Here is a 12,276-nt window from a genome sequence, read left to right as displayed (position 1 = left end):
AATGACCCTCTGTGCTTGTCTTTTACAGGGTGGGTATCCTCGGCCACTTTCCGTTTTCATTATTTGTCAGAGAAATGTGCATTGAAACTTAATTGCTTCTCCCCATCCCACTCCCCCCCCCCCACTTCGCCATACATCCCAGCCAAAGAGGAACCAGAAGCTCTGCTGTCAGAAGGGGAAGAAAAAGTGATGGTGACTGTCCTTGGACAGTAAAAACTTCCATAAAGTGAGTTTAAAGTGGACACAGCCTCATGCGTCCAGACTCACGGGGTCTACAGGGTTTGGGTCTTCCAGCTGTTAGGCAAGAGGGCCGGGAGGTCAGGTACCATGTTTCGTCAGGGTTCTCAAGTCATCCTGACGTTACTGAGGTGGACGCCGGGTGCTGCTGGCACCCCCTTCAGAAGGACTTGTTGTCCAGCTGCAGGGAGCACTCTTGGTAGACGGCCCTGTGCTGTCATCCCTTTCAGAGATGGCCATCTTGCCTGAGAGCGTGCCCTGCCCAGGCTGGTTCTCCCACAGTGGTGGGAGTGTCACTCTGGAGCTCTGTGGGGTTGGCCGAGGCTGTCCAAGACCTTGACTTCTCCCTCTGTCCACTCCTGCTCCCTCTCTCCCTTACACAGATGTTAGTCCCACCAGTACCACCTCGTAAGCATTCGGTACACTAAAGTCCATCTCAGAGTTGGCTTCCTGGAGAACTCACCTGGGACGATTTAGTAACAAGGAAGCTGTGAACTAGTATGAGCTTACTGTGTAACAAATGGATATAGACTTCCAAATGCATGGAATATTTGTGGAACCTTACAGAAGAGACTGTTGGGGCGCCTGGGTGGCTCAGTCAGTTAAACCTCTGACTCTTGATTTCGGCTCAAGTCATGATCTTACAGTTCATGGGTTTGAGACCCACGTAGGGCTCTGTGCTAGCAGCACAGAGTCTGTTTGGGATTCTCTCTCTCTCCCTCTCTCTATGCCCCTCCCTGGCTCATGTTCTCTCTCTCTCAAAATAAATAAAGTTTAAAAAAGTTATAAAAAAAATCTTAAAAAAAAGAAGAGACTTAACAATAGCTAGGGACTAGGACTGGGTTCTTTCAGGAGTAGGGAAGTGTTACTTTCTACTCTTTTCCTTTTATAATAAAAAACCTCTTATTTTAAAGAAACATGGGATTGCATTACACATACTTGTGATAGCTACCATTCGGGGAACACCTTGTACCATGTCCTTTAGCACGTTTTCTCTATGGCTCACAAAAATGCAGAGGTGGATGTCATTATCATCCCATTTTACGGGTAAGGGAGCTGAGTTTCAGAGGTGACAGATGATTGGTCCAGAAGCAACTGTCACCAAGCAGTGAATCCGGCATAGACTCCGACTCCAACTCCAACGTTCAGGCTATCTCTGAGCTCAGTTAGAGCGTGTGTCTTTCTGTCACTTCACATGATGCCCTCTGTTCTGAATGGGGAGTATGGTGGGAAGGAAAGAGTAATGAATTGGCAGTAGAAGACCAAGCTTCTAGGTTTTTTTGCTATTATTAGTGAACTCTGAGTTATTTTCTGTTTGTATGTTGCACTTATCTATAAAAATCCAAAACTCATTTTGGTATAGAGGCAAAATCCAAAGGCTGTTGGTTTTGACACAGCTGGGTCCTGTTAGTTACTGTGTGATTTTTTTTTTTAATTTTTCTTTTCAACGTTTATTTATTTTTGGGACAGAGAGAGACAGAGCATGAACGGGGGAGGGGCAGAGAGAGAGGGAGACACAGAATCGGAAACAGGCTCCAGGCTCCGAGCCATCAGCCCAGAGCCTGACGCGGGGCTCGAACTCACGGACCGCGAGATCGTGACCTGGCTGAAGTTGGACGCTTAACCGACTGTGCCACCCAGGCGCCCCTGTGTGATTTTTAACAAGTTACTTAACCTCTCTGAGCCTCAATTTTCTATTCTTTAAAGTAGGGAAAATGGACTATAAGACTCAGGGTTGTCATGAAAAAGACATACTATAATAGTACTTACTATATTCTAGGTCCTCAAGAAATCATTCCTTCCTCCTTGCAGTTTAACCTTTGGTCCTTGGGATAAAGTAAACTGTTCCTAGTTTTAGCCTAAGTTAAAACACTCAGTTTGCTAAAGAAGATATATTTAATGTATGTGAAAGGACCAACTTGGGATTCTTTTGTGGATCAGCAGAAGAAAGGAACCAAATTTTTCATGATCATTGTTTTACCTCTGCAAACTCCACATGACTGAAAGATCTCCAACGGGTATGGACTCTCCTGCGTGGGGATTGGGAAAGTAAGAGATCCCCCTTAGAAAGTATGAAGGGGAAAAAAAAAAAATCAATCCCTAGGCTTGGGAAGACCTGTGCTGTGTCCAATGGCGACTTCCCATTGGGTCCAATGGCGACTTCCCAAAAGTTATGTCCGTGTGTTGATCCCTAGAGTCTGTGAATGTGACCTAATTTGGAAGAAGGGTCTTTGCAGATGTCATGTCAAGATGAGATCACCCTGGATCATCTGGGTGGACCCTAAACTCAATGACGAGTGTCCTCATAAGAGACACAGAAGAGAGACACAAGGAGAAGAGAAGTCCAAGATGAAGACCGCAATTTTGGTCACAGAGCCAACAAGTAACACCGGCAGCTGCCAGATGGCGGAAGAGGCAGGGAAGATTCTCCCCTAGGTCTTCAGAGGGAGCATGGCTCTGTCCACACCTTGATTTTGGACTCTTGGCTCCCTGAACTGTGAAAGAATACATTTCTGTTGTTTTAAGCCCCCAAGTTTATGATGATTTGTCACAGCAGCCACAGGAAACTAATATAAGCGCCACGAGACAATTTTAGGGGCAACCATGGGAATAGCATCAAAATTAAATGATATTAAAAAAGGACCCATTTGACCAAATATTTACCATCAGGCAGTAGGAATATAGACCTGAGAGATGTCACCACGGAGATGACATGTAGTCTTCTGAAACAATGTCACCCAGAGAGGGAAGTAGGTCAGTTAAGGGCAGGAAGCAAAAGAGGCCACGTTGATGAAGTGAGAGATATCTGCCATTTCAGATCCTGCCCCAATAATGGCAAAGTGGATTTTTCAAATACTGGGGAATTGGACAGAGACATACAGAGGCGGAGAACCTTTATGTTAGAATAACGAAAAATAAAAAATGTAAAAAGGAGATGGTCAAGAGGCAGGAAGGGCTCCCTTTTAAGGAGCCAGTAAGTAAGTACTGGGATATGCTGGCTTCTCAGAGTCAAAGGTTTGAGAGGGACACTGGACAGTCCTCTACTGAACGATCTCATGGAGAAATGCATCAAAAGGAAGGGTGTGAACACAACAGGGGACCGGCTAAAACCAGTCACACGATAGGACATAACGCAATCGCTAGAGATAAGGCTGTAGATTAATATTCACTGAAATGAAAGATGTTCGAGACATATCATTAAGTCCAGAAAGCAAGTGATAAAACGGTAAGTATAACAAAATCCCTTTCCTCATGTGTAAAGGGAGCTGAGGATAACAGTAGCCTCAGTAGCCTGAGGATAACAGAACACCCTCAATGTGTCTGAACTCACAATCAAACCCACTAAAATTTCTTCAGTGAAACATGAATATTCACACTAAGAGGGATAAAGGCTGCAAATAGCATCGTATCACTTTGGGTCAGGTTGTGCAGCCCAATAAATTTGCTGGAAACTTAGAATACAAAAATGAAAGCAAAACAGCCTTGTGTTTCCAGAGATTTTCACCTCCTGGAATTCTCAATGAGGGCCCGAGGGCCCGTGTTCTGTACAGGCATCAGCAAAGAAGCCTGCAGGGGCCCCTGGGTGGCTCTGTCGGTTGAGCGTCCGTCTTCAGCTCAGGTCATGATCTCATTGTTTGTGAGTTCGAGCCCCTCAGGGGACTCGCTGCTGCCAGCCTGTCAGCCCAGAGCCTGTTTTGGACCCTCCGTCTCCCTCTGTCTGCCCTCTCCCGCCTACAGTCTCTCTCTCAAAAATAAATAAAATATAATTAAAAAAAAAAAAAAAAAAGAACGAAGACTGCAAGCATTATTGCATTGCTACAATGTTGTTGCGGATGGATGAGATTGCAGCCTGTTTTTTATCTTTGACTTTTGACTTGTTATATTTTAATTTTTCTGCAGTGAATATTCATTACTTTTTTTTTTTTTTTTTGACCTGTAGCTTCTTGAATTTTAATCTATCTGGATAAATTTAACACGGGGACTACTGCATCGCTCCATGGACCTCAAAAGGTTCTTAGCACCAAGTTCATAATTTTCATCTCTGCCCTTAAGAAAATATTTCTCTGGGAAGAGAGGAACAATTAAAGAGATGGAGTGGGGGTTTTCATGCCTTTTTCTTGTGTCTTTAAGCCAGTCCCAACAGTCAATATCCAGGAAGATGGAGCCCCTAGAACCTTACCTGGGGTTTACCTACCTTTCCTCATCTGTATGTATTAGTTTTATGTTAAAAGGTAAGGAACAACAGCAACAAACCAGAAAACAAATAGTGGGAATGTGGGGAAAAGCGAGGGAGGTCTATGTGGATAGCGCCAATGGAAGGAAGGAGAAAGAACAGGTGTGAAGCAGACTTTTCTGACCTCGGGACCTGCCTGGTGAGGAAGGGAGAGGGGTGGGGGGTGGGGGTGGGAAGGTCACGGGAAGAAAGAAGCAGCTAGAGGGACAGCCGGTAAGAAACAGAGAAAAGCGAACTGTTTCAAGAACCAGGAAGAAGTTGTTGAGCAAAGCTGTGGTCAAGTGAAGCCAGAGAGTCGGCTACTGGAGGCTGACTTTGGAGCCGAGTGAGATGTAGGCCCTAAAGGAGAAGTGTGCCAGGAGAAGGGTCTGCAGACATTCTGCTGAGTTCCACAGGCAGCAAAACTAGGGGCCCTTTTCTGCTCAGCTCCCTGGGTGCTTGAAAAATTTGAGGAGGGAAATTACAATTTGAGGAGGAATTTTCAATGTATGTACAAATAGTTTTTTAGTGGCTAAGAATTTCTGAGAATGTTGAAAAACCAGGTATTCAAAAGATATATGTACATATTATTTTTAAAAATCTATGTTATTTCTAGATATTATATAATATAACACTGTAGTATTGGATTGGCTGATAATTGAGGGACTTCCGCCATTTGGCCAGACTTGGAAAGGGAAGTGGCCCTAAGCCAATGGCAATTAGAGAAGGGAGGTGGGAGGAACTTGCTGAAACCCTAAATAGAAATGGAGCTTTTGATTGGGCAAGTCATAGTACGACTTCAGAGACACTGAAAGGTAGAAAGTGTCAGATGAGGAGGATCTCACGTACCCACAAAACTAACAGCTCCAAGCTGTGTGGCCTGAGCCCTGCTCTCAGGACCCAAGCCTAACTGGTAGTGGAGGGAAGCAGAGAGCGAAGAGTCCCAGAGGAGGAAGGCCCTCCCTCCAGGGCAACATTCCCCTCACAACTCATAAAGGGCTCCCCCACATGCACCCATGCAAAGTCAGCAGACTACCTAGGAGAGGAAGTTTGATTTCTTACCCAGTTACCATGGTTAGTATGGCCTCCATGGGAATGTAGGCCCACCCACATGGCCAGCCCCTTTGAAGCCTCGGACTGCCTGAGAGGCAAGAATGAGTAAAGAAGGTCAGAGCAGTCCCTCAAAAAGGGGTGCTAAGCATGTATGTGACATGTGACAGGGCAGTGGTTCTTAAACTGGGCCGTGTGGAACCCTGGGCCAAGATGGTCTACAGCTAAAGCAGACGTCTTTTCTGCATTTGCCGGTAGAATGAGCTCCCTTTTAAAAAATATTGTTTCTTATAATAACATTAATACTTTTTTCTTTAATCAGAAGAATTAAAAGAAGAGAAGTCATCTATAATCTTACCTCCACATATTTAGGTATATTTCCTTTCAGGCTCTTTTTTTGTGAATATATTGATCAATCATATATTTACATATGTATATTTTTGGTGAGCTCTGTGCCCAATGTGGAGCTTAAACTCATGACCCCGAGATCAAGAGTCTCATCTTTTGCTGACCAAGCCAGCCAAGTGCCCCTGCTATAAATATATTTTAGATATATTTACAAATAATAATAGTTAACTATCATTATTGTTTAATATTTCTTGAATGCTTACCAAGGCAAAGCATTGCTCTTAACCCTTTGCAGATATTGAAGCATGCAATTTTCATAATAACCCTATAAGGTAGAAGCATCATTATCCTTATTTAACCATAAAAGAAACTGAAGAAGAGAGAAGTAAAGAAATTTGTTCAAAGTCACACATTAGTAGGAAGGGAACTGGAATTCAACCTAGATCTGACTGCGGAGTCTACATTTTTAGACAATATATACACTGTATTATATATATATATGGTTTTGTGTTAAGGTCTTTCATTAAATATTATGTTGTATTTCCCACAACATTAAAAATAATTTACTTGACATGAAGTTTTTCTTTAGAATCAAGTAGAAGAAATTATCTGATTTAGTTTAAACGTAACAGTTTATTTGGTATATCTGTATATTAATTATATATTAAATAATATATCAATATTTCAAAGTGTTCAAAAAAGAAACCTTATTGCCCAAGAGCTCCACCCCATGAGTTAAAGCAAACAAACATATCTTAACAAATATAAAAGAACAGAAGTCATATAAAGTATGATGTCAGATCACAGTGGGATTAAACTAGAACCAATAATTTGGAATTTTGGAAAATCCCAAAATATCTGGAGATTAAACACACACTTTTAAATAATACATGGGTCAAAAAGAAATATCTAGAGAAATTTAAAAAAATATTTTGAATTAAATGAAAATAAAAATATAACATCAATGAGACAGTGCTTAGAGAGAAATATATATAGCATTATACGCATATTAGAAAAGAAAGATCTACAGGGTGGCTCAGTGGTTAAGTGTCCAACTCTTGGTTCTGGCTCAAGTCATGATCTCATGGTTTGTGGGTTTGAGCCCCGCATGGGATTCTCTGTCTCCCTCTCTCTCTGCCCCTCCCCTGCTTTCTCTCTCTCTCTCTCTCTCAAAATAAATAAATAAACATTAAAAAAAAGAAAGATGTAGAATCAGTAATATAAGCTTTCCACTTTAGGAAATTAGACAAAGAAAGGAATATAAGCCTAAATCAAGCAGAAGGAAATAAATAATAATTGGAGCAGAAATAAATGAAACTGAAAATAAGAAAACAATAAATAAAAGTCAATGAGAACAAAAACTGTTTTTTTGAAAAAGAGAAATAAATAAAAAATAACAAACCTCTTGTCAGGCTAACAGAGAAAAAAAAAAGAAGATACAAATAACTAATATCAGAAATGAAATAAGAGTCATCTCTACTGAACATGAAAAGGATAATAAAACAGTATTATGAACAAACTCTATACCCACAAAATTGATAGCTTAGATGAAATGAACTAATTTCTTGAAAGATGCAAACTACTAAAACTCACAAAAGGAGAAACAGATAACCTGAATAGGCCTCTATCTTTTAAAGAAATTGAATCAATAATCACTAACATTCCAAAACAGAAAGCACCAGGATCAGATGGGCTTACTGGTGATTTCTACCAAACATTTCTAGAAGAAATGATACCAATTCTCTAGAATCTCTTCCAGAAAATAGAAACGGAGGAAACACTTCTTGACTCATTCTGTGAGGCCAGCATTACCCTAATACCAGGACCAGATAAATACATTACAAGAAGGGAAAACCCAGGACCGATTTCACTCATGAATATCTATGCAAAAATCCTCAACAAATGTTAGCAAATAAAATGCCACAATATATAAAAAGAATTATACACCACAACCAAACGGGATTTATTCCAGGTATTACAAGGCTATTTCAATATTCAAAAATCAATTAATGTAATCCATCTCATCAACAGGCTAAAGAAGAAAAACCATATGATCATATCAATTGGTGCAGAAAAAGCATCTAACAAAATCCAATACCAATTCATTCTAAAAATTTTCAGGAAACCAAGACTAGAACGGAACTTCCTCAGCTTGATAAAGAACACCCACAAAAACTTACAGCTAGAATTCTTTTTTGAGAGAGAGAGAGAGAGAGGATGCAAATGAGCAAGGAGCAGAGAGAGAGTGGGAGAGGGAGAGAGAGAGAGACATGCGGGGCTTACCTGAGGTGGGGCTCATGTTTTTACCTGAAGCAGGACTCAAGGTCACCCAAAGCAGGGCTTGAGCTCACCTGATGTGGGACTCAAACTCGGGAACTGTGAGATCATGACCTGAGCCAAAGTCTGATGGTTAACTAACTGAGCCACCCAGCTGCCCTAGAATCATTCTTAATGGTGGGAAAATAGATGCTTTCCCTCTATGATTGGGAACAAGGCAAGGATGTCTACTCTCACCACTGCTATTCAAAATTGTACTGGAGGGGTGCCTGGCTGGCTCAGTAGAGCATGAGTCAGCAGAGCATGAGACTCTTAAACTCGAGGGTTGTGAGTTTGAGCCCCATGGTCGGTGTAGAGATTACTTAAAATAAAATCTTAAAACAAAAACAAATTGTACTGGAAGTCCTAGCTAATACAAAAAGACAAGAAAATGAAATAAAAGGATTACAGTTTGGCAAGGAAGAGATAAAACTGTTTTTGCTCACAGATGACAAGATTGTCTATATAGAAAACCACAAGGAACTGACCAAACAAACAAACCTTCCCAGGACTAGCAAGCTATGATGGCATGATTGCAAAATAACAAGTTTAATATCCAAAAGTCTACAGCTTTCCCAAACAGCAGCAATGAACAAATGAATTTGAAATAAAAAAAAAATAATACCATTTACATTAGGACTAGAAAAAAAAGAGAAATACTTATATATTTTTAGCAAAATATAAACAGAATCTATATGAAGAAAACTACAAAACTCTAATGAAATCAAAGATCTAAATAATTGGAGAAATATTCCATGTTCATGGATAGAAAGACTCAATATTGTTAAATATCAATTCTTGCCAACTGGATCTAAAGATTTGATTTAATCTCAATCTAAATCCCAGGAGGTTATTTTGTATATTATCAACAAAGTGATCCTAAAGTTTATATAGAAAGGCAAGAGACCCTAAACAGTCATCTTGATGCTGAAGAAGAACAAAATTGGAGGTCTGACATGACAACTTTAAGACTTACTATAAAACTACAATAATCAAGACAGTATAGTATTGACAAAATATAAAGTAAAAAAAAATAAAGAGATCAGTGAAACAGAATAGAGCCCAGACATAAACCCACACAAATATTTTTTTTTTTAATTTTTTTTCAACGTTTTTTATTTATTTTTGGGACAGAGAGAGACAGAGCATGAACGGGGGAGGGGCAGAGAGAGAGGGAGACACAGAATCGGAAGCAGGCTCCAGGCTCTGAGCCATCAGCCCAGAGCCCGACGCGGGCCTAGAACTCACGGACTGCAAGATCGTGACCTGGCTGAAGTCGGACGCTTAACTGACTGCGCCACCCAGGCGCCCCGTTACTGATCTTTTTGACAAAAGAGACAAGGCAAATCAATGGAGAAAGGATAGTCTTTTCAACAAATGGTGCTGGAAAACTGGACATCTATATGCCAATAAATAAATAAATAAATAAATAAATGAAAAGAAAGACAGGAAAAAAAGAATTTAGACAGAGATCTTATACCTTTTACAGAAATTAATTCAAAAGGAATCATAGACCTAACTGTAAAACATAAAAATATAAAATTTCTAGACAATAATATAGAAGAAAATCTAGGTCACCATGGGTTTGGCTCTTACTTTTAGATACAACACCAAAAGCACAATCCATGAAAGAAAAAATTGATCAGTGGGCTTTATTAAAATAAGAAATTTAATTTCTGTGAAAGACAATGTTCAGAGAATAAAAATACAAGCCATAGAATGGGAGAAAATATTTGCAAAACACATGTCTGATAAAGACCTTGAATACAAAATAAACAAAGAACTCTTAAAGCCCAACAATAAGAGAACAAACAACCCAGTTAAAAAGTGGGCAAAATGTCTTAACAGACACCTCACCAAATAACATATACAGATGGCAAATAAATATATGAAAATATATTCAACATCATGTATCATTAGGGAACTGCAAATTAAAACAACAATGAAATACTGCTTCAAAACTATGAGAATGTCTAAAATCTAAAACACTGATAACACCAAATGCTGGGGAGGATACAGAACAATAGGCACTCTCATTCACTGCTGATAGGAATGCAAAATGGTACAGCCACTTGGAGGCAGTTTCTTACAAAACTTTCCTAGTCTGAAAAGGCTGCATACTACATGACATTTGGGAAAAACCAAACGATTGAGATCGTAAAAAGAATAGTGGCTGCCAGGAGTTCAGGGGTGTTGGGGGCCGTATGAATAAGTGAAGCATAGTGGATTTTCAGTGTGGTGAAATGATTCTATATGATGTTGTGATGGTGGACACATGATAGTATGTATTTGTCAAAACCCATAGACATGTACAATACAGAGAACCTTAATGTAAACTATGGACTTTAGTCAATAGTAATATATCACCATTGGTCAACTAATTATAACAAATGCACCATGCTAATGCAAGATGTTAATGATAGAGGAAACTGTATATAGGAAGGGGGTATATGCAAACTCTCTGTACTGTTTGATTTTTCTAGAAATCTAAAACTGTTCTAAAAATAAAGTCTATTAATTAAAAAACATAAATGCCTGAGAGTAACAAAAACAAATTTAAAAAATGGGGAGGAGGAAGGGCTTATCTTACTAGATATAGCCGAGACAAACCAGGTTCACACACAATATCCAGCAACTAAAAGACTTCATTTCTCTGCTTCCCTTACAATTTTAGTATATGTGCTACCGAAGCAAGCACTGTCTCCTTCCCTTACAGATAAAGATGTAAATAAACTTTTTAGTTGTGACTTCCAGAAAAGCCCCTAAAAGTGTCAGACAGCTGGCATGTGCCCTTCTGGCCCCTCCCCACTCTGTTTGGTTCCTGCCTGGATAAAGGGATATATGGCTGGAACTTCAGCAACCATCTCGGAGCACAAGGAGGTTCTGACTGAGGTTGAAAGCCACTGCGAAGAATGGCTAGGCAGAATAATGAAGGTGCTTGGGTTTTTAGTGATTTTTTTAAAAAGTGGACTTATTGGGGCGCCTGGGTGGCGCAGTCGGTTAAGCGTCCGACTTCAGCCAGGTCACGATCTCGCGGTCCGTGAGTTCGAGCCCCGCGTCAGGCTCTGGGCTGATGGCTCAGAGCCTGGAGCCTGCTTCCGATTCTGTGTCTCCCTCTCTCTCTGCCCCTCCCCCGTTCATGCTCTGTCTCTCTCTGTCCCAAAAATAAATAAACGTTGAAAAAAAAATTAAAAAAAAAAAAGTGGACTTATTTATTTTGAAAGAGAGAGGCAGAGAGAGAATCCCCAGCAGGGCCCGAACCCACGAACCATGAGACCATGGGCCTGAGGTGAAACCAAGAATCTGAAGCTTAACCGACTGAGCCACTCAAGTGCCCTAAAGAAGCCCGGGGTCATGGTGCTACTATGCTAACCCTGGCCGCTTTATACCAGACTTCTTCTACAGGATAGAAATAAATCTATTTCTTATTTAAATTTCTGTTGTTTGTTTTCCATGTTTAGCTATCCAATAGCTAAACACAATTTCTACCTTGTATACCAGATAATAAAACTTACTGTAATTCTATTATGATAAAACCATATGTATAGCATAGGTATTAACAATACAAATAGAATAATAATAATAATAAAGGGTCCAGAAACAAATTCAAACAAGGACTTAATATAAATAAAGATGACATTTAATTTAGAGGGAGAAAGATGGTTTACTTAATATATGGTGTTGGCAGAACTGACTATCCATCTGGAAGAAAATATGATGATACTTCTACTCCACATCATATGCAAAAATAAACTCCAGATGGACTCTAAGTCTAAATGTGAAAAATAAAAAAATATTAGATACAAATGTAAGGAATTATTTATAAAATCATAAAGTAAAGAAGACTTTCTGATGTGAAAGATAAAACTTAGAAACCCTAAGGGTCAGCACCTAAAATAATAGTCACATCATCTCTTAAAAATGAACACATTTTTTTTGTATAGCAAAAGAAACTATAAACAAAGTCAAAAGACTAAATACTTAAAATATACATGATAAAGGATGAATGTTGCTAATGTACCTTAGCTCCTACAAACCAAAAAAAAAAAAAAAAAAAAAAGACAAGCCAATTAAAATTTGACAAAGCATATCCATAGGTACTTCCAGAAAAA

This window comes from Prionailurus bengalensis, chromosome D2, assembly GCF_016509475.1.
Source record: "Prionailurus bengalensis isolate Pbe53 chromosome D2, Fcat_Pben_1.1_paternal_pri, whole genome shotgun sequence".
NCBI lineage: Eukaryota > Metazoa > Chordata > Mammalia > Carnivora > Felidae > Prionailurus > Prionailurus bengalensis.
This window is presented reverse-complemented; position numbering follows the sequence as displayed.